This window comes from Herpailurus yagouaroundi, unplaced genomic scaffold, assembly GCF_014898765.1.
Source record: "Herpailurus yagouaroundi ecotype Mexico unplaced genomic scaffold, PumYag 182, whole genome shotgun sequence".
NCBI lineage: Eukaryota > Metazoa > Chordata > Mammalia > Carnivora > Felidae > Herpailurus > Herpailurus yagouaroundi.
Genome location: NW_024412413.1, coordinates 30,360,012 through 30,387,567, shown reverse-complemented (window position 1 = coordinate 30,387,567; position 27,556 = coordinate 30,360,012). Strand labels below are relative to the sequence as shown.

The 27,556-nt window shown below is 39.1% G+C and overlaps 1 protein-coding gene across 4 annotated transcripts in view; it reads right to left on the bottom strand.

Moving 5' to 3' along the window:
* Positions 1 to 27,204, bottom strand: part of ATP2B1 (ATPase plasma membrane Ca2+ transporting 1) — a 131,634-nt gene extending 104,430 nt beyond the window's left edge. For 2 of the 4 annotated variants that reach the window (XM_040491258.1, XM_040491257.1), the window contains exon 1: positions 26,938 to 27,204. The gene's annotated coding sequence lies outside the window, so the exon portion shown is untranslated. The remainder of the gene's footprint in view (positions 1 to 26,937) is intronic. The other 2 variants (XM_040491255.1, XM_040491256.1) reach the window with 1 other exon arrangement.
* Positions 27,205 to 27,556: the final 352 nt, after the last annotated feature.

Sequence of the window (27,556 nt, the reverse complement as noted above, 5' to 3'; positions counted from 1 at the left end):
TCATCCAAGAGCTAACCGGGGGAGCTTTAAGCAAAAGGACTAATGGTGAGCATTCAATGACTTCACTAACTCTAGAACAAAGACAAAAGTGATAACATGGTTAAAATAATAGAATGTACATGTTATACATGCTGACAAAGTAGAAAGACAGCACAAATATACTAAATAAAGTGACCAAAAAGGAAACAACTTTGTGCAGAAAAAATTTCAAAAGAAATAGAGGCATTAAATATAAGGTCAAAAATAAATGCCCACTACATCCATTACTATTTAACATTACTCTGAAGGTATTAGCCAATGAATTAGACAAAACAACCGAAGTACTGCAAAAGAAAAACAAAACAATCTGTATAGATGACGTGGTAATATATCTGTAAGACCCTAGACTCCAGAACTAAGAGAACCAATGAAAACTAACTATACAAGGAAACGAGTAAGTGCCCTCCATATACACAACTAATAACCAATTAGAAGATGTAATGAAAACCCCATTACAATAGCAACCAAAAAAAAAAAAAAACTCAAAAATACTTCTGAATAAACTTAAGAAATTTTCAAAATCTACATTTAAAAAAAAAAAAACAAAAAAACTCCTGTACAACAGTCCTGAAAGACAACAGTGTAGACCCGAACTGGAGAGAAATCCCTTATTCATGATTAGGACATCTCAACATCATCAGGATGCCAGTTTTCATGACATCAATTTGTAAATGCAATGCAATCCAAATAAAAATAGCAAGCTTTTTTCTGGAACCAGACAAGCTAATGCTGAAGTTTATATGGAAAAATAAACACAAAAGAATAGCCAGGAAACCACAACAAAGGAAGAACTATGATGGGGAGATTAGCTCTACTTGATATTAAGACGTACTGCAGAGCTTCTATGAATAAAACAGTGTGGTAGTGACACATGAAAAGCCCAAAGGGCTAGAATAGAAAGTCCAGAAATAAGGCCTAACTATATACTGAATTAGTATATAATAACAGTGGTAACTCAAATTACTTGACAGGGAGGGGAAGCCAAGATGAGCGTTTTCATAAATTGAGTTGGGACAATTGGATAGTTATTTAGACATACATAAAATTAGATCTATCCCTCCCTTATACCGTATAAAAATAAATTCCAAATGGATCGAAGACGTAAACCTATACAAAAACTAGAAGAAAACATAAGTGAATCTCTCCATAACAGGAATATAAGAAAAAGTTTTCCTACTATGACTTAAAATTCAGAGGCATTAAATAAGATTGATAAATAAAACCACAAAATTAAACTTCTACATGGCAAAACACAACTTAAGCAAAATCAAGACACGAATAATATATATGGAGAAAGTAATAAATATGCAGAAAAGGGGCTATTTTTCCTAATATATTAAAAGAAATGTTTTAAACTGATGAAAAAGAAATTTGCTATGGGGCGCCTGGGTGGCTCAGTTGGTTAAGCGTCCAACTTCGGCTCAGGCCATGATCTCGTGGTCCGTGAGTCTGAGCCCTGCGTTGGGCTCTGCGCTGACAGCTCAGAGCCTGGAGCCTGCTTTGGATTCTGTGTCTCCCTCTCTCTCTGACCCTCCCTGTTCATGCTCTCTCTCTCTCTGTCTCAAAAATAAATAAACATTAAAAAAAATTTTTTTTTGGCTATAGAAAAATGAGCAGGAGCGCCTGGGTGGCTCAGTTGGTAAAGCGTCCAAGTCTTGATCTCAGCTCAGGTCTTGATCTCACAGACCTGAGTTCAAGCCCCACACTGGGCTACCTGCTGGGCATGAGGCCTATTTAAAAAAAATAAATAAATAAGGAAAAGTCACAGAGAATTCACAAAAATAAAAAAATTCATAAAAAATTCATTTAAAAATTCATAAAAAATAAAAAAAACAGCCCTTTAAAGACAAGAAAATGTCACTTAGAAATGCAAAATAAAACTATAGTGAAATACCATCTCTTACCAAACATATTAACAAAAATTCAAAAGCTGAAAAGTATGCTATTTAATTCAGGCTTTAGGGAAACAATGAATTCACGAGCAATGCATTCAAAACATCACGTGGCAGCTGTAAAACATAACTGCAAAATTTTGACACTAGTCCCATGGAGAGATGGGGTCTATGTTCCCTACCCTTGAACAGGTCAGACTTCGGGAGTGCTTCCCCCAACAGACTACCACCAAAGCAACATCATCAAACTAAAAGCCAAGTCATAAAAGGTTGTGCATCCTGTGGCTGTCTGGGAACGCTCACTCTCCCGATATGCCCTCTCAGAATTCAGGCTGTCAATTCTGTGAAGAAGCTGAAGCTGCACTGAGAGACTATACGTACACATTCTGGTTGACAGTCTGAACAAGCCCAGCCTCAGTTGTCTCAGTGCTGGCTGAGTGACGGAGCTGCCACATAATTGTAGTCCCTATCTCCCAGCGATGTGAGATCTCCCAGTGGAAGCTCCAGACACCATGGGGCAGAGACAAGATACCCTGCTCTCCCCTACCCAAATGTCTCATCTAGAATCTAGGAGTACAATAAAAGGACTGTTCTATACAATTAAGTTTGGTGCAGGTCAAACAGTAACAAATAACCAGAACACGGCATATCCCTATGGAAGGAAATCTGGTAATAGCTAATAAATTTACCCTCCATCTTAGCAATCTCGCTTCCAAGAATTTACTTTGAAGATATCTCTTAACAATAGGAAAATACACATGCACAAAAGTATTCACTGCAGCATTATTTATAACTTCAAGATGCTGGAAACTACCTAAATGTTCAAACACAGGAGAGTGGTTGCATAAAGAACAGCACATACAACAGAATACCATACAGCTATAAAAAAGGAATGATGATTTCTGCAAGCCAGTATGGAGGCATCTGCAGGATATTCCAAGTAGGAAAAAAAAGCAGAGTGCAAAACCTACACCACGTTTTTAGAAAGAAGAAAACACACATATGGGGTGGCCGGGTGGCTCAGTTGGGTAAGTGTCCAACTCTTGATTTCGGCTCAGGTCATCGTCTCACAGTCAAGGGATAAGCCTGTGGAAGGTTCTATTCTGGGTGTGGAGCCTGCTTAATATTCTCTCTCTCCCTCTCTCTCTGCCCCTACCTACTCACACACAGACTCTCTCTCAAAATAAACATTAAAAAAGAAAAAAGTACTTAAGTCTGTATATTTAGGGGAAAAGAAACACTAAGAATAAACCAAAAAACAAGAAAATTGGTTACCTGCAAAAAAAGCAGGAGTGGGTGGGTTGAAAGGAAAGGATGGACAATTCTGAGTGTACATTTTTTATGTGCAGTTTTGACTTGGAAGCACGCTAACGTTCTCCATATTCAAGATACAAAACTGAAACAAAAAGGTTGGGGGGAGGAGCTAAAACTGAATACCACAGAAGTAAAGGAGAACCCAACTGCATCTCAAATGAAAAAGATGGCCACACTGAAGGGGAAGGGGGAGAATCCAGTGCAAATAACTTGACGCACTTTCATTTTTACTATATAGCCTTGGTGCCTGGAGGGAAAAGGGAGTATAAATAAATCCTAAACTTCTCTTAGCACCTTTGCTTATGACAGTGACAAGAATCTAAAAGTTCTCAAACTGTATCATGTGTATTATAGGACCAAGCAAAGTGTTCACGTTGGAAGCTGCAGTTCTCATTGTGGAAACAGAGATGAAAAAAACGGAATGGGTAGGGGCACTAGGTGATCCAGTGGATTAAGCGTCCAATTCTTGATTTCAGCTCAGGTCAGGATCTCGTAGTTCGTGGGTTCAAGCTGACAGCGCAGAGCCTGCTTGGGATTCTCTTTCTCTGCCCCTCCTCTGCTCATGCTCGTGTGTGTACTCCCTTTCTCAAAATAAACATTAAAAAAAAAAAAGAGATGCAAATTCTCAGACCCATTCCAGACCTATTAAATCAGAAACCCTGGGGGTGGGGCCCAGCAATGTGTTTTAACAAGCTTTCCAGGTGACTCCTGTGCATGCTAAAGTCTGACAACTACGTGCTATTTGACTAAAATAACACTGTACTGTAAGTTTATTTGTGTTCCCTGTTGTGGACTGAATTGTGTCTCCTCAAAATTCATTAGGTTGAATCACTAAACCCCCCAGTGTGACAGTCTTTGGAGACAGGGTTTTTAAAGACATAATTAAGGCTAAATGAGGTCATAAAGGTGGGAAGCTATTCCAATAGGACTGGTGACCTTATAAGAGGAAGAGACATCAGGGATGTGAGCACAGAGAAAAAGCAACACGAGGACACAGCAAGTCCACCATCTACAAACCAAGAACAGAGGCCTCGGGAGAAAACCCGACCTGCCAACACCTTCATCCTGGACTTCTAGCATCCAGAACTGTGAGGAAAAAAAATGTCTGGTTTTTAACTCTTCTAGCCTGTGGCGTTTTGTTATAGCAATCCTAGAAGACTAATATATTCCCTTTTACCTCAAGCAATATTTAATTTTAATGCTTTTTCTCTCTAGGTATGAACTGAAAACACTGGTCACTGTTAAAAAAAAAAAAAACCTCTCTGAAATTCCCTTAAGCATCTGTGAAACTTGTTTTTCAAGTCAATCTTTCACCCTTTTTAGATGATAAGAAGGATTATTTTATACCCTAACTCCCCTGAGAAGATAAACCAGAAGCATATCCAGCTTAAACTGTTAGAAGTCTACTTCCGAGTACAAAATGGTGTTGCTTCCATTATCTACAATTCATCCCACTTTGACTTTGGTCTACTTTTTACTAGACCCCTTTCTCCAACTCTGGTCTCCCCTTCTACAAGAATAACTAATATGCTTTAGAGCACACTCTTATTTTAGTCTGCAGTTAAGGATATAAAAATTGTAACTGTATTTCCCTTTTGTATCCAGTGTAATGAAGCACATAGTAAGACCTTCCAAATAATCTCAAAAAATGGTTCTACATTAAGTACATTCTTTTTTCAAGAATTTTTTAATGTTTATTTATTCTTGAGAGACAGACAGAGAAAGACAGAGAGAGAGCGGGGGAGTTGCAGAGAGAGAGGGAGCAGAATCTGAAGCAGGCTCCAGGCTCTGAGCTGTCAGCAAAGAGCCTGAAGCAGGGCTCGAACTCATGAACTGAGAAATCATGACCTGAGCCAAAGTCGGGCGCTTAACTGACTGAGCCACCCAGGCGCCCCTTAAGTACAATCTTTATTAAGAACTACTGACATGTAAAAATGAACCTTAGCCAACCGATCACATTCATAAACCACCTAATCAGCCTGAGAACACTCTCTAGCTAAATACAGGCCATTTCCACATGCTTTATTATGCCTACATTGGTACACAGCATATCTGTGCTCAATCCCAGTGTGAAAACTACATGACTGGGAAGGGTTTCGTGTTTCAAGTATGTGACGTGTGTTTGAGGGCACAGATGCATGTAGCAAATTTACATTAGCTAAACTGGTAGTAAGTGCCACCTACAGTGGCAGCACATATACTGAGAAAACAACTGGGTATACAAATAAAAGTATAATCCTGTCTCTACCATATATCCATAATTACTTTAACATTATATCGCTTGGGGTTACTTATGTTTTCTAGAAATACAAATTAGCCTCTTTGAACATATTAGGCAGTGAGGTCAAGACAGTGGTCAGTCTAATCACCTAGTCCCTTCCTCACCTAAATAACACTGACAATGTCATTTTCCTAAAGACACTACTACACAAAACATCATTTTAAAAAGGTATAAAATTCTCATTAATTAGAACTTAACCTGAATATTTAATTACAAATACATTCCAAATGTTCTTGGAAAAGCATAAATTTACTCATTTTCCCTCTTAACATACATGATCTGATGAAGAGTTGATAGTAAAAATTATAAAACTGGGGCACCCAAATAAAAAAAAGTTAAGTTTTATCCCATACACTCCATTTGCTAAGACAGAAAAATACTAATATTTGGGGGTAAGTTCAACAAGGCATTGAAATAAATGTTACCCAGCAATTTCAGTTGCTAGATTTTACAACTTACAATAATATTTGCTTTTACAATGTTTAAACAAAACCAAACATATTTCACATAACAGGAAGCCACTGAAAGATGTCAAAATGAGGGAAAACTCATACAGTGCATTCAAGATCATTCTTTCCATCAATTTGGTCACATGCAGAATAGTAAGGCAGATGTTTAAAAAAAAAAAAAGTTCAAGAACATACAAGAACACTCCTACAAGGACCATCCTGCTGACCAATTAAGAAGATCCTATGCAGCACCCAAAGAAACCTACCTTATCAATTAGACATCATTCCAGATCAAAATCTTTGGCAAGCATCTAACTAAAAGAGATGAAGCCTTAAGTCAAGGTCATTTTTGTCTGCTTATTCTATCAGATGATGGACTTCTAGCACTTTCTTTCATTCAACCACTTTGGACCCATTTTATGTTATTCCGTAACTGAATTAGCTACAAAAGAACAGATAAAGCCTATCAGTTGCATAAATCTTTTAGCTTATAAAATATCTGGAGACCGACATGAGTTTTTGCACAACCACTACAAACTGCAGATCACAGAAGGGACCTACAAAAATTAAGTCAGAGGTCGAACTCTGGACTACTCATATTCATGAAAGCACTTAATCCCAAGTCTTACTCATTTAGCATCACTATTTACAATACATAAATGGAAAGACAATAAATTTCCATTTAAACACAACGGAGACTATCTGCCTTAACCAATACTGACTCAAGCATCCAGTGCAGCACTTGAAACTATGCTTAGCACAACGTAACTTTAACACTCACCTATTCTTTACTCTGCTATATTAGTACTTCAATTCGTCCATCTCACCTAGCTTTTCATACACGTTAAGGAGATACTTCTTTGGATCATCCCCTTCATCTCCTACCCTTTCTCTATGTACAGTGCACACAGTGTTATGTATACAGAAGTTAAGCAAGTGTTTTCTAATATTAAATGTCATTGTAGAATAGTACAAATACAGGAGCTGTGATAGTCTGCACTGAATCCACACTGATCCTATGACAAACCTGAAATTCACTTTTTGAATTAAATTCTTATTGACTGCTTGAGTTTCTATAGTTGAAGCATAAATTGGATAGAAATTCCAGCTATGAACTTTCTGGATACTTGGATTCACTCTCGTAAGCATTTACTGTGCATCTAATAAATCCAAACTCTGATCTAGATGCTGTTTACTATTCAACATACCTATAATGATCAACATATCAAAATACATATCAGAAAACATACAGCCTAAATTTATTTTTGTACCAAAAATTAATAGCCTTATTTCATCCTAATAAGGCTGCCAATGCTAAAAACATTTCAAGCACACTTATTTTGAAATTTCCTTTAGAAATTTCACTAAGGTCACTTTTTCAAGAAAATATCCTTAGGGCACTTGTGTGTCTCAGTCATTTAAGTGTCACACTCTTGGTTTCAGCTCATGTCAGGATCTCATGGTTCACGGGATTGAGCCCCGCATCAGGTTCTGTGCTGACAGCAGAGAGCCTGCTTGAGATTTTTTCTGCCCGTCCCCCACTGGAGCATGCGCTCTCTCAAAATAAATAAACTTAAAAAATATCCTCAATGGCAGCAAATCTTCATGTTTTTAAAGATCTATCGTCAAGAATAATTTTGTCAATAAGTTTCATTAATAAGGTGCCTGGGTGGCTTAGTCGGCAAGCATCCGACTCTTGGTTTCAGCTCTAGTCATGATCTCACAGTTCATAAGTTCAAGGCCCGCATAAGGCTCCATGCTGACAGTGAGGAGCTTGCTTGGGATTCTCTCTCTCCCGCTCTCTCTCTGCCCCTTCCCTGCTCATGCACTCTCTCTCTCAAAATACATAAAAAAAACTTTAAAGAAAGGTGGATGGCTCACACTATATGTTATAGGGACATTGGCTAAATAATTGCATCACAGAAACTTGTTTATCCAAGGCAAGTGTCCATGAAAGATAATTTTGTAACATGGAACTTCCACTGTGGATTCAGAATGTCAACATCCTAAGCCCAAATGACTTGTTCAAATTTTTGAGATAAATTCAACCAAATCATGCTTTTTAAAAAACTAATAAACGTGTTTTACCATTTATTATTTATCACTTATTAGTTTTGACCTCTGTGCTTTCTTGGGTCTTGCATGTAATGTTTTTCTACTACAGACCTTAACTTTTTTGCCTAGATAGCATGAGAAATATCACAATTCACTGACAATTACTATTTCCTCCTAATATTGCTGGTAGCATAAGTTCTCCCATTAAGATCAGTATAATATCAGGGGTACCTGGGTGACTCAGTTGGTTAAGCATCTGACTTCAGCTCAAGTCATGATCTCCTCATTCATGAGCTTGAGTCCCATGTCGGGCTCTCTGCTGACAGCTCAGAGCCTGGAGCCTACTTCGGATTCTGTGTCTCCCCCTCTCTCTCCCTCTCTCTCTCAAAAAATGAATGCAACATTAAAAAAAAGAAAAACACATCAGGATAATATCAAGTCTTCATTGTTTGTCACTTTAAATGTGTGACACAATCTTCCCACAACCTAAGCAGAACTAAATTTAAATTTGGCTTTTCGCAGTCAATATTTAGAGTAAGAATAAACCAAATCCCTAGCCTCTTGTATATTTTTCATCAAGCCTTAGGTGGATAGATAAGCACTTCCTTCAACAAGATTCACGCAAGACCATTTTAATTCCAAGAAGAAACAATGTACCTTTCGACATCAATTTAAACCTCTGGTAACATGTCAGCGGCCCAAAAGCGTATCAAAGCCCAAGCAGCAGGTGTCTAGGGAGTTACAGTGGGCCCATCACATGCCTTCTCTGCCATCAACATGTGGGAGGGTAAACTGACCCAGGTCTGTACCTACAGGGAAAGGAGCCATCACCTTACTTACAGGGCTGCTATACAGAATAAATGATATCAACTGCTATATGCAACACATTTCTTACACAATCCTTCCTCGTTACTATAAAGGAAAATCAAATGCTTTATTCTCATGACCTCAAATACAAAGCCAGTTAAGCCAAATCCATTTTCTTTAATGAACGCAGTGGGGTCTCAAGTCTGTGACTGTTACTAGGGGCTCACACTCGTCATGTCAAAAGCACTTATTTATTCAGCAGAATCAGGTTATGAGATATTTGTCCTAAGCTGAAACTTAGCCTTAAAAAATTTAATATTTTACATAAAATCTTCCAACAACATACCACAGAATTATGGTGGACAACTTTCAAAAGTCAAACATAATTAAACTGGCAAGTAATCACTGAGGAATACCACTCATTTTTTAAAGACCTACAATGTGCCAGGTACTTTGCTGGTCCTGAGGAATGAACCAACCTCATTCCCTTGAAAACTCTACCTATGGACTTACAAACAGACACTGATAATAAATTATATTTTAGAAATACCATATTTTCCTGGCTCAAATATATTTCAGGAATCATTCTTTCCACTTCCCAGCATTTTTAGCCCATGAAATAGATCCTTTACCCTTTTTTCCATGTTGAATTGGTGGGAATTTGAATCCTTAATTTTTCCTTTTTTAAAATATCTTTCAAAAATCTACAATTAAAAATTAACACTGAAACCAAAATCTAGTTTTTACACAGACTGCTTGTCACACATCAGGCAAAGCAGTTTTTTTAAAAGGAACAGAATTTGCCACCCGTCAGATAATCACACAATTATCAAACTAAGGGTAGTGTTTCTCTTTTATGAATTAGCACTCCAAGTTACGATTACATTAAGGACAAAAAAGACATAAAAAACATAAAGACCATTAAAAATAACCTTGAGGGGCACCTGGGTGGCTCAGCTGGTTAAGCATCGAACTTCTCCTCAGGTCATGATCTCGGGCTCCAAGAGTTGGAGCCCCGTGTCAGGCTCTGTGCTGACAGGTCAGAGCCTGGAGTCAGGTTCAGATTCTGTGCCTCCCTCTCTCTCTGCCCCTCCCCCACTCATACTGTCTCTGTCTCTCTCTCAAGAAATAAATAAGCATTAAAAAAAAAATTTTTTTTGGGGCGCCTGGGTGGCGCAGTCGGTTAAGCGTCCGACTTCAGCCAGGTCACGATCTCGCGGTCCGTGAGTTCGAGCCCCGCGTCGGGCTCTGGGCTGATGGCTCAGAGCCTGGAGCCTGTTTCTGATTCTGTGTCTCCCTCTCTCTCTGCCCCTCCCCCGTTCATGCTGTCTCTCTCTGTCCCAAAAAAATAAATAAACGTTAAAAAAAAAAAAATTAAAAAAAAAAAATTTTTTTTAAAAACAAAAGTTTGAGTTTGGGATGCCTGGGTGGCTCAAACATCTCACTCGATTTCAGTTCAGGTCATGATCTCAGGGTTCAATGAGATCGAGCCCTGTGTCAGGCTCCACGCTGTGGAGACTGCTTGGGATTCTCTCTCTCCCTCTCTCTCTCTCTGCCACCCCCCACTCGTGCTCTCTCTCAAAATAAATAAACGTTAAAAAAAAAAGTAACATTGGGTTTAATCAATAGGAAATACAAACAAAACCTATATACTTCACTTAGTTTCAAAGTTATGGGTCAATTACAAAGACATTAAGGAGCCTAAGATCATAGAACGCAGGTTATAAAAAGCAACATGTTACCATGCTACTCTTCATCAATTGCTAAAATGATTTACATGACCTGTAACTCAGAAAAGGCTTGGACTCGGATTTTTCTGTATTGAAGAGAGTGGAATATGCCTATGATATGCTTCCGTTAGTTAGTAAAAGTGTTTCTGCATGTGTATTTTTCATTTTACTCCCTACAGCTATTATTAGATCAGTTTATTTTCTAAATGATGTTTCAGAATCAAGGAAACACGCTTTAAAAAATTTTTTTATGTTTATTTTTGAGAGAGACAGAGAGAGACAGAGTGTGAGTGGGGAGGGGCAGAGAGAAAGGGAGACACAAAATCTGAAGCAGGCTCCAAACTCTGAGCTGTCAGCGCAGAGCCCGACACGGGGCTCGAACCCACAAACCGCGAGATCATGACCGGAGACAAAGCTGGACGCTTAACCAAAGGAGACACCCAAACACCCAGAGGAAACACACAGTACGAAGTAATGGCCACACAGACATGGAAGTGACCTTGCCTAGGGAAGCTGGGAGAATGCTTCATCAAAGAACTGACTCAGTGCTTCCCGAAGGAAGAGCAGTATTTTGTAATGTGAGGAATTCAGGCAAGGGGAATGTGATGTGCAAAGTGTGTCACAGAATTATGAACAGGCTGGTATGACTGAAGGTGATCATTGTCATGGCAGAGATGGGGCAGCACAGGTGGCTCAGAGTCTAACTGGACACACATGAATCCAGTAAGTGCCAGAAGGAAGCTTCTAATTTTCTAGATGAGCTGGGAAGGCTTCATCTTCACAAAGCAGTTCCATAAGGAGTCCCAAAAGATGACTGGTCCAGATGGGAAGAGCAGCACAGAGCTATTGTTTTTGAATAAAATTTTCCATGACTGTTTTTTAATAGGTTTTGTGAATTTTTATTTTTGGTTTTAAAAACCTCCTTTTCCACTGTCAAATGTCAATTTTCAATTCTTTCCTGTAATACTTGCACCTGCCTCTGAACAACCTTTGCAGTTTCTCCAGTTTTGGTTTTATCTGCAGTATGCCGGGAAATCAGTCATCAAAATGTTACAGGAATATTCTCAAGATGCTAGAGAACACACCTAGTTAACACCTAAAGTTGAAGTGAGGCACTGAGAGTTCTTATGCATGGACTTCTGGCTTCTGAGAGGACTTTCCTGCCAATTTCCTGGTTCTCCACTTGTTTTACATGGTTCAGGAAGACAGATAAATAATAGCCTTTGGGCTAGGAGGGAATTACCCTACTCCTTCTCCCTATTCTAGTCTCCTTCCTCCTTCATTCCTTCCCAATCAGAGGCATTCTAGATAGCAATTAGTTCAGTGATCTGCATTCCACAACAAGACCATTATTCACTGATCTCAACACCGCAGAATGCCATGATAGAGTTATTTTGGTACATTTTATCCTTTTACACCTATAACTTCTCCAAGTAACTAAGAGGTAGCACTTAAGAGAAAAAAACAACACCTGGTTTTAGTATTTAAACACATACATATTGACATATAGCTACTAAATGTTAAAAAGTTACAGTCAACTACATACCTGTCCTATTCTCCTTCCTTTACCACATCCCACTTCTGTAGCTGTCACCTTAAAGTTCTCAACACCACCATAACCCAGCAACTTTTGAGAAAATTCTTAGTGTACATTTGCAGCTTTCAGCTAAACAGTGATCTGTTTAGACCCCCCCCCCCCCCAAATCACTCAAAATTTCTTCCTTTTCAACTCCTTGGGGCATCTGCCTCATGGAGCTACCTGGTATTGAATACAGTGGAGAGGCATGGCCAAAGAATCTCTTCAAAAAAAGTTTTCCATCCCTTTGGGACCAAGATCTTCACCAGTACAGCCTCCCTTCGTGAAACATTCAATTTGAATCTACAGATACCCAACAAGAATGGAGACCGTGAGGGCAAGTCCAAGATGATGACACAACTCAGAACTGATAGCCTGGCTCTGTACCTTGACTCCATGTGCAAATAAAGGAGAGCTCCACACAACTCAAAAAACGTCCAAAAGTAATAGTGACAGAAGGACAGCGATCACTATCAAGTTCTAAAAATAGCAAACGATGGTAGCGAAACTATTGAGGTTTGGAAACTTGACAGCAGAGTCCAAAATGCCTTTCTTCTTTGTAGAAGAAGAGTTGGAAACAATATATCCCCATTCATTACAGGAAGAGATCAAAGGCCAGGAAGGAGACATGTCCACACACTTAACATTGGTTCCCTGGAAGCACACGGCACCTGATGAATCACCGCATAAAAAAAGAAACTGAGAAGGAACACTGGACACTGCGAGAGGCAAACTTAAAGCTCTGCTTAACAGTGTCTCTTCTTGGCAGGTTGCAGTTGTTACTGTCTAGCACAGTGATCACATAAATATTTTTTGAAGGAACGTATCTATCCAGAATCTTAAATTTTCCACTCAAAATCTGAGGATTAAAAAAAAAAGCCAGATACGATGTCATAACTAGAGCCTGCTAGGACACTATCCTAAAACTCTGAAGTTTTATTTTATAAACAGTACAGAACCTCTACTAATGACGATTAACTCAACATACATTTGCACTTAAAAGTTTTAACGTTAGATTTTTGTAGTCTTCTCCTCTATTAAAGAAAAGATATATTAATCTGTAAAGAAACATTTTAGAAAAACTTTATGTATCACTGACATTTTGAAATAAAAGCAACACACATTTCTATGGGCTTCTTAGTATTCTATTCTACTTAGTAAAGTCTATCTTACCCTCTAAAAGCAGGGATGGTGGAACTGTTTCAGAAAGGATTAATTTTATACAGCATAGTTATAACAAAGTATTTCTCATCTTCAACAGTGTCATTCAGCTGACATATTATTTAGCAGAACTTAAAAGAAATAGTGCCTTGTGATAAATTCTCACCACAAGCATATTATGGTTTCTAAGGAGAGACAGAACAAGCATTTTACTGGAGTCCAATGTCAGTGGATTCATGCCCAAGACAAGACCCAAGATGCTCATTCAAGAGTCATTAAGAACCTTACAGGTAGAAGGCATTGTGCCAGGGGTGCCAGGGGTGAGCAACAGTAAGATGAACAGACCTGCTATCAAACTGAGTATCACAAACATGTAAACAACAACAAAATAGGAGTCTTTAAAAATGCTGTGAGAATTTGATAAAGCAAAGCAAGGACCCAGAATGAATGGCATAAACTGTACACATAGCAAGAAAAGACAGAATCCCAAATACCTAACCAGAAGAAAAATCTTAATGAAGAGATAACTACCAAAACCCTTTAAACCCAGTAATTACAAAGGAAATAATCAGAGATGAAAATAAACTATAAATAAAGGTGTTTGTTGAAGGATTATTTAACATAAGAGAAAATCTCAAAACCCAAATATCCAATAACAAGGAAATTTGCCATAGGATGGAATACTACAGTGTTTAAAATGATGTTAATGAAAAAAATTTAATGACATGAGAAAATATTATAGCTTTTAAAGGCACACAATTATACCTACACTATCTCAAGCATGTTAGTAAGTGTACAGATTTTTTAAAGGATCAAATATAAACACAAGCAGGATCATGAGTGTGTTTCATTTTTACATTGGTCTATATTCCCCAAACATTATACCACCAGTGTTGTTACATCTTAAATTGGTAATAATAAAAAAAAAAGTTATGTAAGTCACTGTATTTTAGGATTTTCCCTTAAATCCATTAATAACTCTTTCCATTTTCAGTAGTATCTCTCACCCCAAAATTCCACAGAACCCATGCTTTAAACAGATTAATGTTTATAAAGGGTATAGAACAATACCTGGCAGGTAGAAAGCAATACAGTGGTGTTCACTTTATTCAATTATTCTATTATTTTTTTAATTAATTAATTTTTAAATTAATTATTTATTTTTTCATATGGAATGAGCTGGGGAGGTGCAGAGAGATAGAGGGAACAGAAGATCTGAAGTGGGCTCTGTGCTGATAGCAGACAGCCTGATGCAGGACTCAAACTAAGGAAGCGTGAGATCATGCGTGACCAGAGCTGAAGTCGGATGCTTAACCAACTGAGCCACCCAGGCGCCCCTTTTCCAATAATTTTAAATTCCCTTTATCTAAGTCAAAGTCAGTACTGTGTTTTAGAGCCAGCTGGTCTATTTTTCATGGCACTTTGGTAAAAGAACAGTAGCTTTTGGGTTTTTTTTTCCTTTTTGAATTCTAACATCTCTTAAGAGTCAACTGCTATCTCCCCCCGAGGTTCCACTTCCTTCACAAAAAGAGCAACAAGGAAGAAATTTAGTCAAATATCAAGTTCCTCAAAGGGAAGATAAGAAATTAATGAAGGGGGTAGAATTCTGAAATATAGCTAATTCTTAAGACACACCTACAAAAGCGTACTCCTTAACAGATTTATTAAAGAGTCTGTCACAAGTCAACACTTCATGGGATTAAACTCTTTTAAGACTAAGAGCATATACTTATCCAGATGAAGAAATGGAGAAATCACATACCAGACTCTTATTAGGGAAGAGCACTATATGTAATTATTTGGGGGAAAAAATGTCTTTACAGGTTTTTATGAGCTGCTTGGGGTGTGGGGGAAGGAGTGGTGGTGGTGTGGAACATCCCAGAGAAACTCAAGAAACCAAAGATGGCAACCAGCTGTTCTACCTAACAAAGGAATGATGAATTTGAACTTGCAAAGTAGAAAACTTTCAGGAGAAATCAAGGCTCTTGTGTTGTGGTGGACTGTTTTATTTTTAGTCACGTCCACACTGCTCACTTACATTTTTGTAAAAATTTATTCTTTTACCCAAAGTAATACTGAATTCTGAATCTAAGTTGCCCAAGAATGTACAGACACAAGAAGTGAATTACAGATGGATACCTGGGCTATCTACACGTATCAACTTAGTCCATACATGTATTCATTTTTGAAAACTTATATGTGCGTAACATTCATTTAGAGAAACTGATCTACAAGGATTATTTTTTATTTTTATTTTTTATTTTCGTAAAATACTAGCATCTCTTTTAGTCCCCTTACTCCATTCTCCACTCAGAGGTCATGAGAAATAGGTGCCATTCATTTTAGTATGTAAGCCCATCTCTACAAATAATGTTGCAGTGCTCCAGCTTGCTTTTTCACATTCAGGTGTTATTAATGGCTATACACAATTCTTCCTCCCACTCCCAACACAAACATAAATGTTTCCTGAAGAACTTTTATCTGGAATATATAAAGAAACTACAACTCAATAAAAAAAAAAGGCAGACAACCTAATTAAAAAGTGAGCAAAAGATACGAATGGATAATACAGGTTACTCTAACTGAAAATGTCCATCAACAGATAAATGGACAAGCACGTTGTGGTATACTCATAAAAGCAAATCTTTATTAGCAATACCAAAAATTGAACTATGAATATATGTAGCATGGGTGAATTTCAAATAACTATGCTGAAGGAAAGCCAGAGCAAAAAAGAGCACATACTGTATGATTCCACGTACAAGAAAATTCTAGAAAATTCAAGTTAATCTATGACAGAAAGCAGATAGGTGGTTGCCTGAGGAAAGAAGGAGACAGAAAAGGGAAGAGAGGGAAGATTACAAAAAAAGCACAAGAAAAATTTTAGGGGAGTGGCTGTGCTCATTAACTTGACCATGGTGATATTTCCACTACAATATACATATACCATCAAGTTTGCCATTTTAAATATGTGCAGTGTACTGTACATCAATCATTCCTTAATGGAGCTGTAACAAATTTTTTTTTTTTTTTTAATTCTGAAAGAACAAAATAGAACACAAACTAAATACGAGTTCTGGATTCACACGTGGGACTTTCTGACTATGGAGTTCACTGTAGGGTGTGTGGAGATTTTTTTTTTTTTTTTTTTGGACAAACCCTCACACAAGCACAGAGCCAATGCCAGAATCTTTAGGTCCTTTCTCCAGAGCTGGTCAGAGTCCTCAGAGAAGGCAACTATAAGTCTAGCCAGCAGCCTGAAAGCTAAGTGAGGGAAGAAGGCTGCAGATCTTAACATAATATGTAAACTCACACATTCTCACATTCCAGTATATCTTTGGTAGGGAGCAGAGTTAAATGCCAGTTATATTCCACTTCTTTAACTGGAAGTCTTAGATAAATACATTTATCGAAAAGCTAGATCATTTTCATGAATGAAACTGCCTATCACAGACGAAACATCAAATGATGATAAACTAGTTACAAGACAAAATTAGAAGGCAAACCTAAAAGAATAAAGAATTAAATGGTTGAAAATCTGGGGCAGAGTGGGGAGAGAAGATCTACAACGGCCATTAAAAAAAACTTTAAGTCAACACTTCCAAGAAAAAAAAAACAAAAAAAACAAAAAAACTCCTTGACCTTATATTTTTTTACTTTTTTGGAGGTAACAAAGAAACCCAGTGATTTACCCAAGGTCACTTGGCTTTTTACTGGTGAAGATAAAATTCAAATTTAAATCTGGAGCGATCTTAACATAACATCACAGAGTAAAAACCAAAATCAGAAGTTTTAGGTCCAGTCACCCATACCATAAAGACACAGGAATAGTCTGAGAAAGGTGGGTATTCCTAGCAAAAGGAATGATGTGGCAAGAGGTCCAGAGGCAAAAGCAGATCAGGTAAGTTCCAGCATTCAATTACATATATAAAAAGAGCTGAGTTTAATAAGCTCAAACGCAGGTGAATTGAAACTTTACTCTAAATCCACTCTGTGTTCAGGGAAGGATTGCCTGATAGATGTTTGTTCTTCTGATACCAGACATTCAGAGGATCTGATGCTAGGTTATCTCCTTTTCCTAGACTCTGCCATCACCTCTTTCCCATGTCACAGACTGACCTTCCTTGTTTTCAGTCCTCTCTTTGCATTATCGCCCTTTAACTCAAAAGTTCTCCACCACGGTACTAGTGTCAGGATTGTCCAAAGACCCTGGCTTGTGATTTACTTTTTTTTTTTTTTTTTAAGTTTATTTATTTTGGGGGGGCAGGGCAGAGAGTGAAGGAGACAGAGAGAGAATCCCAAGCAGGCTCCACAATGTCAGCAAGGAGCCTGACAGAGGGCTTGAACCCACGAACCATGAGATCATGACCGGAGCCAAAATCAAGAGTCAGATGCTTAACCAACTGAGCCACCCAGGCATGCCTGTGATTCACCTTTTAAACAAAGACTACTTAAAGCATCTTTTACTTCATTTTAGGCATAAGTAAGGGAGAAAGAATTATAGCAAAAAGCTGAAAATCTCACATAACTCTAGGTCCTAGACAGGCAGCATGGAGTAATGTGCAAATGTCATCCACGTGTGTCCCAGGAGGAAAAGATCATGCCCTAACCCATTCCACTTTTGCTAGCTTCACTGATTTCTGCCTTCACAGATTCTTTTTATTTTTTTTTTCACTATCAAAATCATTCTACACTCTTTTTTTTTTTTTTAATTTTTTTTTCAACGTTTATTTATTTTTGGGACAGAGAGAGACAGAGCATGAACGGGGGAGGGGCAGAGAGAGAGGGAGACACAGAATCGGAAACAGGCTCTAGGCTTCGAGCCATCAGCCCAGAGCCTGACGCGGGGCTCGAACTCACGGACCGCGAGATCGTGACCTGGCTGAAGTCGGACGCTTAACCAACTGCGCCACCCAGGCGCCCCCATTCTACACTCTTTAGATCAGCAATTTTAGTATGATTAAAGCAGGAGCAAGTCTCAGAATTCCTTCAATAATACCTTACCAATAATTAGGTCTATACAATTTAAAAGGGCTGGAAGAACAATCACTGGAAAATGAATGAGCTCTGGAGAGAAAATTTTCTCAAGTGTTTTTTTGTAATATAACAGCTTACATAATAACTCTATATAAATCTATATTAAATTGCTTAAATGTTTGACATTATAACTTTATGTATTACATGAACATTTAACAGAAATGATAAAGTCAATTAGAGGCTTTCCTTTCTTGACCTAAGGAAGGCAGTTAGTATAATTACACTATGCTTTAAACTTTAACACAGACCTATACCTATACTTCTTCCTGATGCCTACAATGATCCTGCACCAGCTCATGAGCTAACAGTTCCCTCTCAGTTCATGGAAAAGAACTCTCTTGAAAAAATTAGAACCTGCAGTAAACATACATTTAAAAACTTGGCTCCAACAGGGGCGCTTGGGTGGCTCAGCGGATTAAGAGTCCGACTTTGGCTCAGGTAATGATCTCATGGTTTGTGGGTTTGAGCCCTGTGTTGGGCTCTGACAGCTCCGAGCCTGGAGACTGGTTCAGATTCTGTGTCTCCATCTATCTCTGCCCCTCCCCTGCTCATGCTCTCTCCCTCTCTCTCTCAAAAATAAACATTAAGAAAAATATGTTAAAAACTTAGCTCCAACAGTATTTCTATCAATAAAGAGCAACAACAAGGGTATCACAGTTTATACTTTAAACCATAATATGGGCTTCAAATTATTGCATTTTACACCATGCAATAAATATGCTAATGGACTACAGATCCAACAAACACATCTGAAGAACACCCATGGTGATGAAAGAAGTCACAGAAATAATGGAAAGGTGAAATTGGTCATTTTACAATATAAATTTTTGCTAATGTAATGATTCATTACAATCAGAATAAAACCTAAAAGACTAATTACTAAACTGAAATTAAGAAATGGAGGACTTCCAATATAGAAGATAAATTCTATTTTCCCAGCAACATTCTGTGGAATATGGTTGTTTTCCAGAAGTAAAACAGGTTGTCCTACAAGTCCATCTAAGTTAAAACTACAAAGGGAAGGGTCGTCTGGGTGGTGCAGTCGGTTAAGCATCTGACTTCAGCTCAGGTCATGAACTCATGGTTCATGGGTCCGAGCCCTGTGTTGGGCTCTGTGCTGACAGCTCAGAGTTTGGAGCCTGCTTTGGATTTTGTGTCTCCCTCTCTCTCTGTCCCTCCCCCGCTCATGCTCTGTCGGTCTGTCTAGAGCCCTCTCTCAAAAATAATAAACATTAAAAAAATTTTTTTTAAATAAATAAAAACTACAGGGGTAAAAAGGCTTTTTAGAAATTTACCAAGAAAAATTCCTTAACCTTATCTGCTTTCCCTTAATGCAAGCTACACAATATCTAAGTCCTTAATCAATATGCCAAAAAATACTGATTGGACATTTGCTAAAGTTTTATATATCCTCAAGAACCCATGTTTTTATCTCAACTCCTCTATATTATTTCCAAATGAAATAATGACTAAGACAGAAAGGATTCATAATAAATGGAAGTGTATGACCCAGGCTACAAATGCAGAGAAATTCAGACAAGAAAATTAATGAGTGATGATTGAGAAAGGTAGACTAATGCTGAGTTCTGAAGGATGGAACACTTAGACAAGAAGATCGAGGCTCCTATCAGGTGAGAGGAAAAAACATAATGACAGCAAAGGTAATGAGAAGGGTGTATATGGAAGACTGCCAGACTGTGACTGTCACAGAGTGGGCAGTGGACAGCGCTAAGTTACTGCAGCACTGTTCTCAGCTGCAGGAAACGTGATTCCTAGTGTGACCTACGCGAATGGCACCCACCGGAGGTGTACAAAGTGGTGATTCCATTAAGTAGTATAGAAAAGTGGGGATCCTTTTAGGTAATATAGAAAAGTAACAGGTGGGATGATCCACTAAAAGGGATTCTGTGAAATGGGAGCAAAACAGTAAACACATTTACAGAGATTCAGTAAACACATTTACATAGATTCAGTCCATGTGAGCACAGCAAAGGACAGGAGAAGAACCAAAGGGAAAACTGCATAAACCAGCAATCTTGGATGTTGGTTTTGCCCCTCTACCCTTATAAAACCCCTATTAATATTTCTTAGAACCAGCATTCTAACAGACACTTTGGAAAATACTGAGCTACTTTACAAAAGGCCTTCAAAGTCAAGGTGCGTGTTGATAAAGAGAAAAATGAGGAACCGTTAAAAGTTTTAGTGACAAAATGACAGCAGGAAAGCTTTTTAAAAACAACAAAAAAGTTCTGGCACAAATATGAAGGGTAGATTAAAGCAGCAGATCTGAGCATTTTGAGAGTAAAAAAACTGTTTAATATCCTTCTGGGAGCAAACTCACTGAATCAGTACAGTGAACAATAAATCCATAGTAAATAACGAAGTTATTTAAAAAGCATCTTTTAAACAAGCAAATCCTTTTTAAGATCTATTTTTCAGAAAATACAACTTTTTCTCCTAAAGTTACCAGGTTTTTACAGTAGTCATACCAGTTTACAGTTAGGCAGTATAATCTCAGATTTCACAATGTAAGCAAGCACCGGTCCATTCAAAACTATCCTTATTCTTTCCCCCAGAGGCCCAGGTGACAGTAATATTAATACAAAGCAGATATCCCAGATTTTGAGATACCATATTGTTGTAAGTTATTGTACCTTAAAATACCAAATAAAGTTTTTAGCAAAGAGTTAACTAAAACACTGCATACTGTTTAAAATAGTTAACACTATCCTCGGAAAACTTTAATAAGAAATAGCTTCAAAAGAATATGGTTAACAGTTTACCCATAGTTTATCTGGATCTCTCTGCCAAAACTCTTTATTAGTTTCAATTTCTACAGTCATTTGTAAATTATAACCCATAATTCCTAAATATATCCTAAAGCGCAGCCAATAAGTCTAACTTTTTGGAACAACAAAATGCTCAACACAGTCTTGAAACGGATTTACTTTTCAATTAATTTCATTATAAAACGTATTTTAAATACAGATATATAAGCTATTTACCATCCTGTTATAACAAAGCAAAAACAACTGTATTTTAAGACTGGTTTTAAATAGAAAGTAATCCATATGTAGTATATAATATTAGATAAAATAGTTTAAAAAGTCAAATCAGTTTACATTGACTGGACCTTATAGTAGAGGGCTAAACAAACTGCTGTACAAATTGTTATTTAACATTTAAGTAAAAAGAGCAGTAACTTGCTTTAATGCACAGAATAGTAAATTGTCAATTAGTCTTATTCATATTCTTGAAAAATCATTAGGCACTAACCTGCTGCTTTTGAAGGAACAGCTGCTTGTTAACTGAAATTCTAAGGACCACTACTCATCCACCAATGTACGTCCTTTTAAGGAACATACAAGATTTTTCTTTCTACCAAAAAATAAGAGCTAGACTAAGCATAAATATACAGTACTGTCCTGACATAATATGCATTATTTTCACAAAAATAAGTCCCCATGTTCAAGTCATTTGGAAATGGCAGACACTTGGGCATGAAAACAAAAAGAATGTTCTTTGTCCAGGAGTTTACATTTAATAATAAGTAACTTAATAAATAATCACAGATGGACCTTCTGAAAGAAGACAGTGAACAAAGATAACAAGAATATTTTCAATTTACCAGGTTTACAACTGTTACAAAACCCACCAAGTCCACAAATCAAACTTGGCTACAAGAGTCAAAATTGTTTGAAAGCACTAACTCTGCTATGTTCCAAGTCAAACAAATCAATGATGCCCTTCTAATTTATAAAGGCATTCCTACTGCATCATATAATTTTAACCTAGTTATAAATTTAACATGTTTCTCAAAATAAGACTACTGGGCCCCACCCCAAATGTGCTGAATCAGAACTGCAGGGGCAACGCCAGGGAATCTGCACTTTGAATAACTCCCCCAGGTAATCTTCATGCACACTAATGCTGGAGAACCACTACTTACTTGCCTTGTGAGATTTATAAAAAGCTTTTGTATATGAGGAACTAAAATCTCCTTGTTTGGGACCTTTGTAAAACTAAATGACATTACAAATTAATATTTCAAAAAGACTCAGGTAATATATATGTTTGGCAGAAAAACAAGTGCATTAAAAAATTACAGCAGAAATTAAAAGAAACTTATAGCATAGGCCATTTTAACACAAGATACAAGACACCCTTAATCATTTCAAAGACCAATAGGTCTTTGAAAACAAAATTCCTTACTTAAGAATGATCCAATCCACAATATTAAAAATATAGTATTTCAAATATGTTCAAATACATTTTACTGAGCTGTTAAGTAAATCAGAGTATGAACTGTTTACATTATACCAAATATAAGCAATAGAGTATATGTGTAAAGTTAAACCCAAACAAATCTATTTATATTATACTATTAAATTTATTCTGATCAGAAACTGATTTTTCATAAACTTACATAACTTTCACAAACTTACATAAAAACATGTATAATGGAAAGAGCAATGGAGCAAAACCAAGAAGCTACCTAGAGTCCAGTTCTGGCTAATCTAGCTGTTAGCTATGTGACTGTGGGGCCTAGACAAATCAGTTTACCTAACTGGGGTGGGGGGGGAGGGACTACCGATTTTACTCATCTCACAGGATTATTTATTGTGGACTCAAATGAGGTAGCACATGTTATATTCTGAAATACTGTAAAGCACTTTACAGACCAAAAGCATTATTACTGAGAGCAAAATCTGAGAGATACTATCTTTAGGAGCTTGCTGTAAAACAATGAAGAACATAAAAATTACCTTTCAGGTTCAATTAGATATTGGACATTAATTGTGTATTCTGTAAATTACCAGTAAAATTCACATAAATTCACTTCAGTTACCTGTGTCCCCATTTATAACAGATCTATTTCATGTGTAAAGATAGAAATGAAATTAGATGGGCCACCAATTGATAATTGTCAGTATTGGTCACTGAGTATATCATTCTCTGTACTTTCTCATGACTGGCAATTTCCATAATAAAACTTTTTTTAACAAAGCAACAACGTACATGCGTGTTTATGTAAAACACTTGTAAAAGCTAAAAAAGAAATCTTTTTAAAAGTTTTTTCTCTTTCCAAATATTTTTCCCATAACTACTCTGTATCATTTGCTTTTGACGTTACCACAGATTCTATATATTCCAAAACAAACTACTCACATTACCCTTTTATCTATCATGACACCGACTAGATAATAACATTCCCCTCCAACTGGGCAAGTAAAATCTTACCCAAGCTGCAAAAATTCAATTCTTAGGTTTTTGCTCCCTGATCTTTACTCCTTTATGTTTTTGCTCATTTATTACAAAATTCAGGAATTAAAAAGTGAAAACAAACCAATTTCAGCTGCATGTAAATGCAAAAAAGTAAGAAAGAAAGGGGCAAATACTCTTTTTGTTGTTGTTGTTAGTACATAAAAGACTGACAATTGTAACTGGCCATTCGTCTTAAAACCTGTTGACCTATACAACTCAGTTCACAAGGTAAGAGACTGTTTCATCCAAAATTAAGTTAACATGTCTGTCAGACAAAGGAATTTGGTAAATTTAACCCCCAAATTGAAGATTCTATCAAATTATGCATAACAATGTATAATTACATATATCAACCTAATTGCTCAACTAATGTCCTTAACATGAGGCCATGTTCCACAGACTGAAAAAACATAAGCCACTCTTCATCTCAAATTTTGTGTTCAATTTTAACTTAATGAAACATCTGTAGCTGAACAGCTTATGGTTTACAGTAGTCTATGAAGAAACTGCAAGTGTTCAAATTAAACCTTAAATACAGATAGAAGGGCAATAATATCTTGTGGTTGATGATGAAAACCATTTGGTAATATCCACACACTCAGTCATTCATTACATGAGCTAAATTTTTATTTCTTCATATTACATCTGTAGTAATAATTATCAAAAAGTATCCTGTGCCTAAAGAGACAGTGTACCTTCAATTTTTGATCTGGGGGGGGGGGGCCGGGGGGAGCAAGTGGGCAGGGAAGGGAATCTCACCAATTCAACTGTCACTACATCATTTATTTTCTGAGCATTAAAAACTCCATTTATTTTTGTATGAGATGCATTTGAAAGGAGCCATATATAGAAACCACTTTTCCCAACATGGTCTTTAATAACTTTGAATGTAAGAACTCCTGCTGGAAGTCCTCATTTATATCATTTAAAAACAAGTAATTGTAAAACTTGCAGTAAAACCATAAAAGGCAAGCTGTTGCAAGATGAAAAACAAAGAAGAATTACTAACTTTACTCAAGGTTAATAAATTTACAGATTTTTTGCATCTTCACTGTAAAATCTGTTAATAGAATATACGCCGTATTAAAAAAAAAACAAAACACTTACAAAACCACTATCACAACGGTAGGTACCTTTATTTGGTGGCAATAGCTCATTTTAAAGATCTATTTACAATGCAGCTATTTCCTTATTTCTTTTCCTAAGTAGGTCCAGACTATCATTACTCCTATTATCACAAGCGCAAATCAAAACTAGTTTCTCACCTCATATCTCAGAATCCTATATTAAGTCACAAGCGTCAATTAAAAAGCAGTATTTCCCATAGAATGGCAGGAACCCCCATTAACACACAAAAAATTAAAGACAATTTCACCTTAACATCTAAATGGAGATATCATAATGATAGCCACAACAAAAACCAAGAAGGCGTACTCTGAATTTTCACCATTTTAATAAAAAAAAAAAATCACGAAATTTTAAATTAAAGGTGGCGCTCTGTCCTCAACTCACCCATTGTGACTCACTTTTGCAGACTATATGGTAGGAAATAACAGTTACTTTTCAAAGATCTTTGCAGTTACACCCAAACCAAAATCAGGACAGAGATCCACCCTTAATTACAGCAATTTAACTGTCTCGTCCAAAGCAAGGTAGAAACTAAAACGTCCCCCTGAAATCATAGCTAAGTGAGCCCATTTCATGTACTAGTTTTCAAAGATTCCCTTTAAGAAAAACGTTTCTATCTACTTCAAATTTGAACTCACCAGGGTGGAAAAGAAAAAGGTGGGGGCGGGGGACCCAAATGAAACGCACCAGTAAAAAGCAGATTCTCCTCCAATCCCTCTAATACCCCCAATCCGCCTCCGCCACACGCAAGGACAGGGAGTCGGAGGAAGGCTAGCGGCAGGGCAAGCGGTGAAGGCCCTTTATTGACTCACGTGGGCCACCATCCAAAGGGTTACACACCCTCTGCTTGAGGACAGCCTCATACAAAGCAGATCCTTAAAAGTACTTCTTATTATAAAATACACCCACGTTGAGCAAGAGCTTTATTTTAAAATAAGACTGTCCTCAGGTGGGGGAGGTTAAACACAACAAAGGCTTCCATGTTGAAAGACAATCCAGATATATGCATATACTTACACACATATGGGGAAAAAATCCATATAACTAATTCATCGTGAACAGCAATCGATACTAACAGGAGCCATTAGATTATTAATAAACCCAGAAAAGTAGCATGCATAACAGCCAAAGGTGACTGCTGTGCTCTAACCCCAGGGAAAGGTAAAAATTTGCGTGTGGTATAGGGTCCAGCCCTCCCCAGATTTAGAGACCCTCTTTGACTTCCCTTAGCACGGCCCTCCCACCCCCAGCTCGGCACCAAGCACCGTTGCACCGCACAGGATGCGAGCTCCCCCAGCGCTGCGAGTCCCGCAGAAAACTGGTGAATGAAATCCGCACGGACACCAACCTGGCTAGTGACCGCGGCGCAGAACCAGGGGTCGCTAACTAGCTTAGCCAAAGATTCTCCTGCAGGATGGGATAAAGGGAGCACACCCCCACCCCCGCAAATGGAATGCGGTTCTTTCTTACTGACCCTTTCCAAAGGGGGAGTGGAGGACGCAGGGCTTGTGGGTTGGTGTTTGTTTTTCCTTTTAAACTAAGTCCAAAAAACCGAATCGGAAGCAACCGTCAACATCCTGGGGGGGCCAGAAGACGCCGGGAGAAAAGCGAGGCTGCTCCTTAGCTCCCCGCGGAATCACCGTCCGGTGTGACAACGCATCAATCAACCAGCCCCGGCCGGGGGACGAGTAGGGGACCCCGCTCTCAGCTCGCGGAGCGCCAGTGGGGCCGAAGCTGGGGATTAGAGGGTGACCCTCCTGGGGCTTGGGGAAAGAGTGCAGGGAGGGCACCGCTGCCCTCAAGGTCACCACACGCCGGGGCGGGGGCGGCCGGCAGCAAGATGGGCTATGGCGCGGCCGAGGCGGCTGAGAAAAGCCAAAGAGCTGCGGGTGTAGACACGAAGCCCCACCGAGCCCCGTCCCTCGAGCTCTGGGCGGGGACTCCCGGCCGGTGCCGGCGCTGAGGCGCACGCCGAGGAACCCGCTCACCTTTATGATCTCCCGGGGCGAGCGCGGCAGGAGACAACCTGCGAGGGGCGCCCCGAACGCCCCCGCCAACTTGTCCCGATTGCGCCGCAGTCCACTGAACACCCAGCTGTCAAGACCCCAGCCGCGACGCCCCGACCTCGACGTTCCGCCCGGCCTCCCCCGCAGGTGACCTGACCCGCCGCCACCGCCGCGGGCGGGCGGCAGCCGCCACTCACCTCGCCCGGCAACAGGAACCATTTTCCGAGGGGGGAAGGAAGGGGAGGCTGCAGGAGGGTCGGGGGGTGGGGGTGAGAGCGGTGAGGGGCAGCGGGAAGCACGGAGAGTGAGGCTCGGTCCTCCGCTCGTCCGTAGCCGACTCGCAGGGCTCGGGGCACCACGCGGAGGTGCGGCTGCACCTCGAGGATGAGGCGGCCGCGGAGCCCAGAGGCTCGGCGTCCACCAGCCGGGGCTCCCTACTCACGCTGCACTGCGAGGAGGCGGCGGCGGAGGAGGAGGCGGCGCCCAGCCCGGCCCCCGCCCAGAGCCCGGCAGCCGCCGAGTGGCCGCCCGCGTCCCCGCAGGACCCGCCTCCTCGGCTCCGCAGAGCCGCACACAGGGCGCGCCGCGCTCAGCACGGGCAGCTCCGCCAGCCTCACGCCGCCGTCCGCAACAGTAGGGGCGGGCGGGGTGCAGCCCCCTTCGTAAGCACCGCAGCCCAGTCCGCTCCAGGCGGGGTCGTGGCCACCGGAGAGCGGACGGCCAAGCACGAGGGGGATGCGCAAAGCTTCGGGCAGGGGCCCCGTTTGCACCGGGTGGCCCGCAAGATTGCCGGGGTAGGCAGGGGGAGGTGAACGC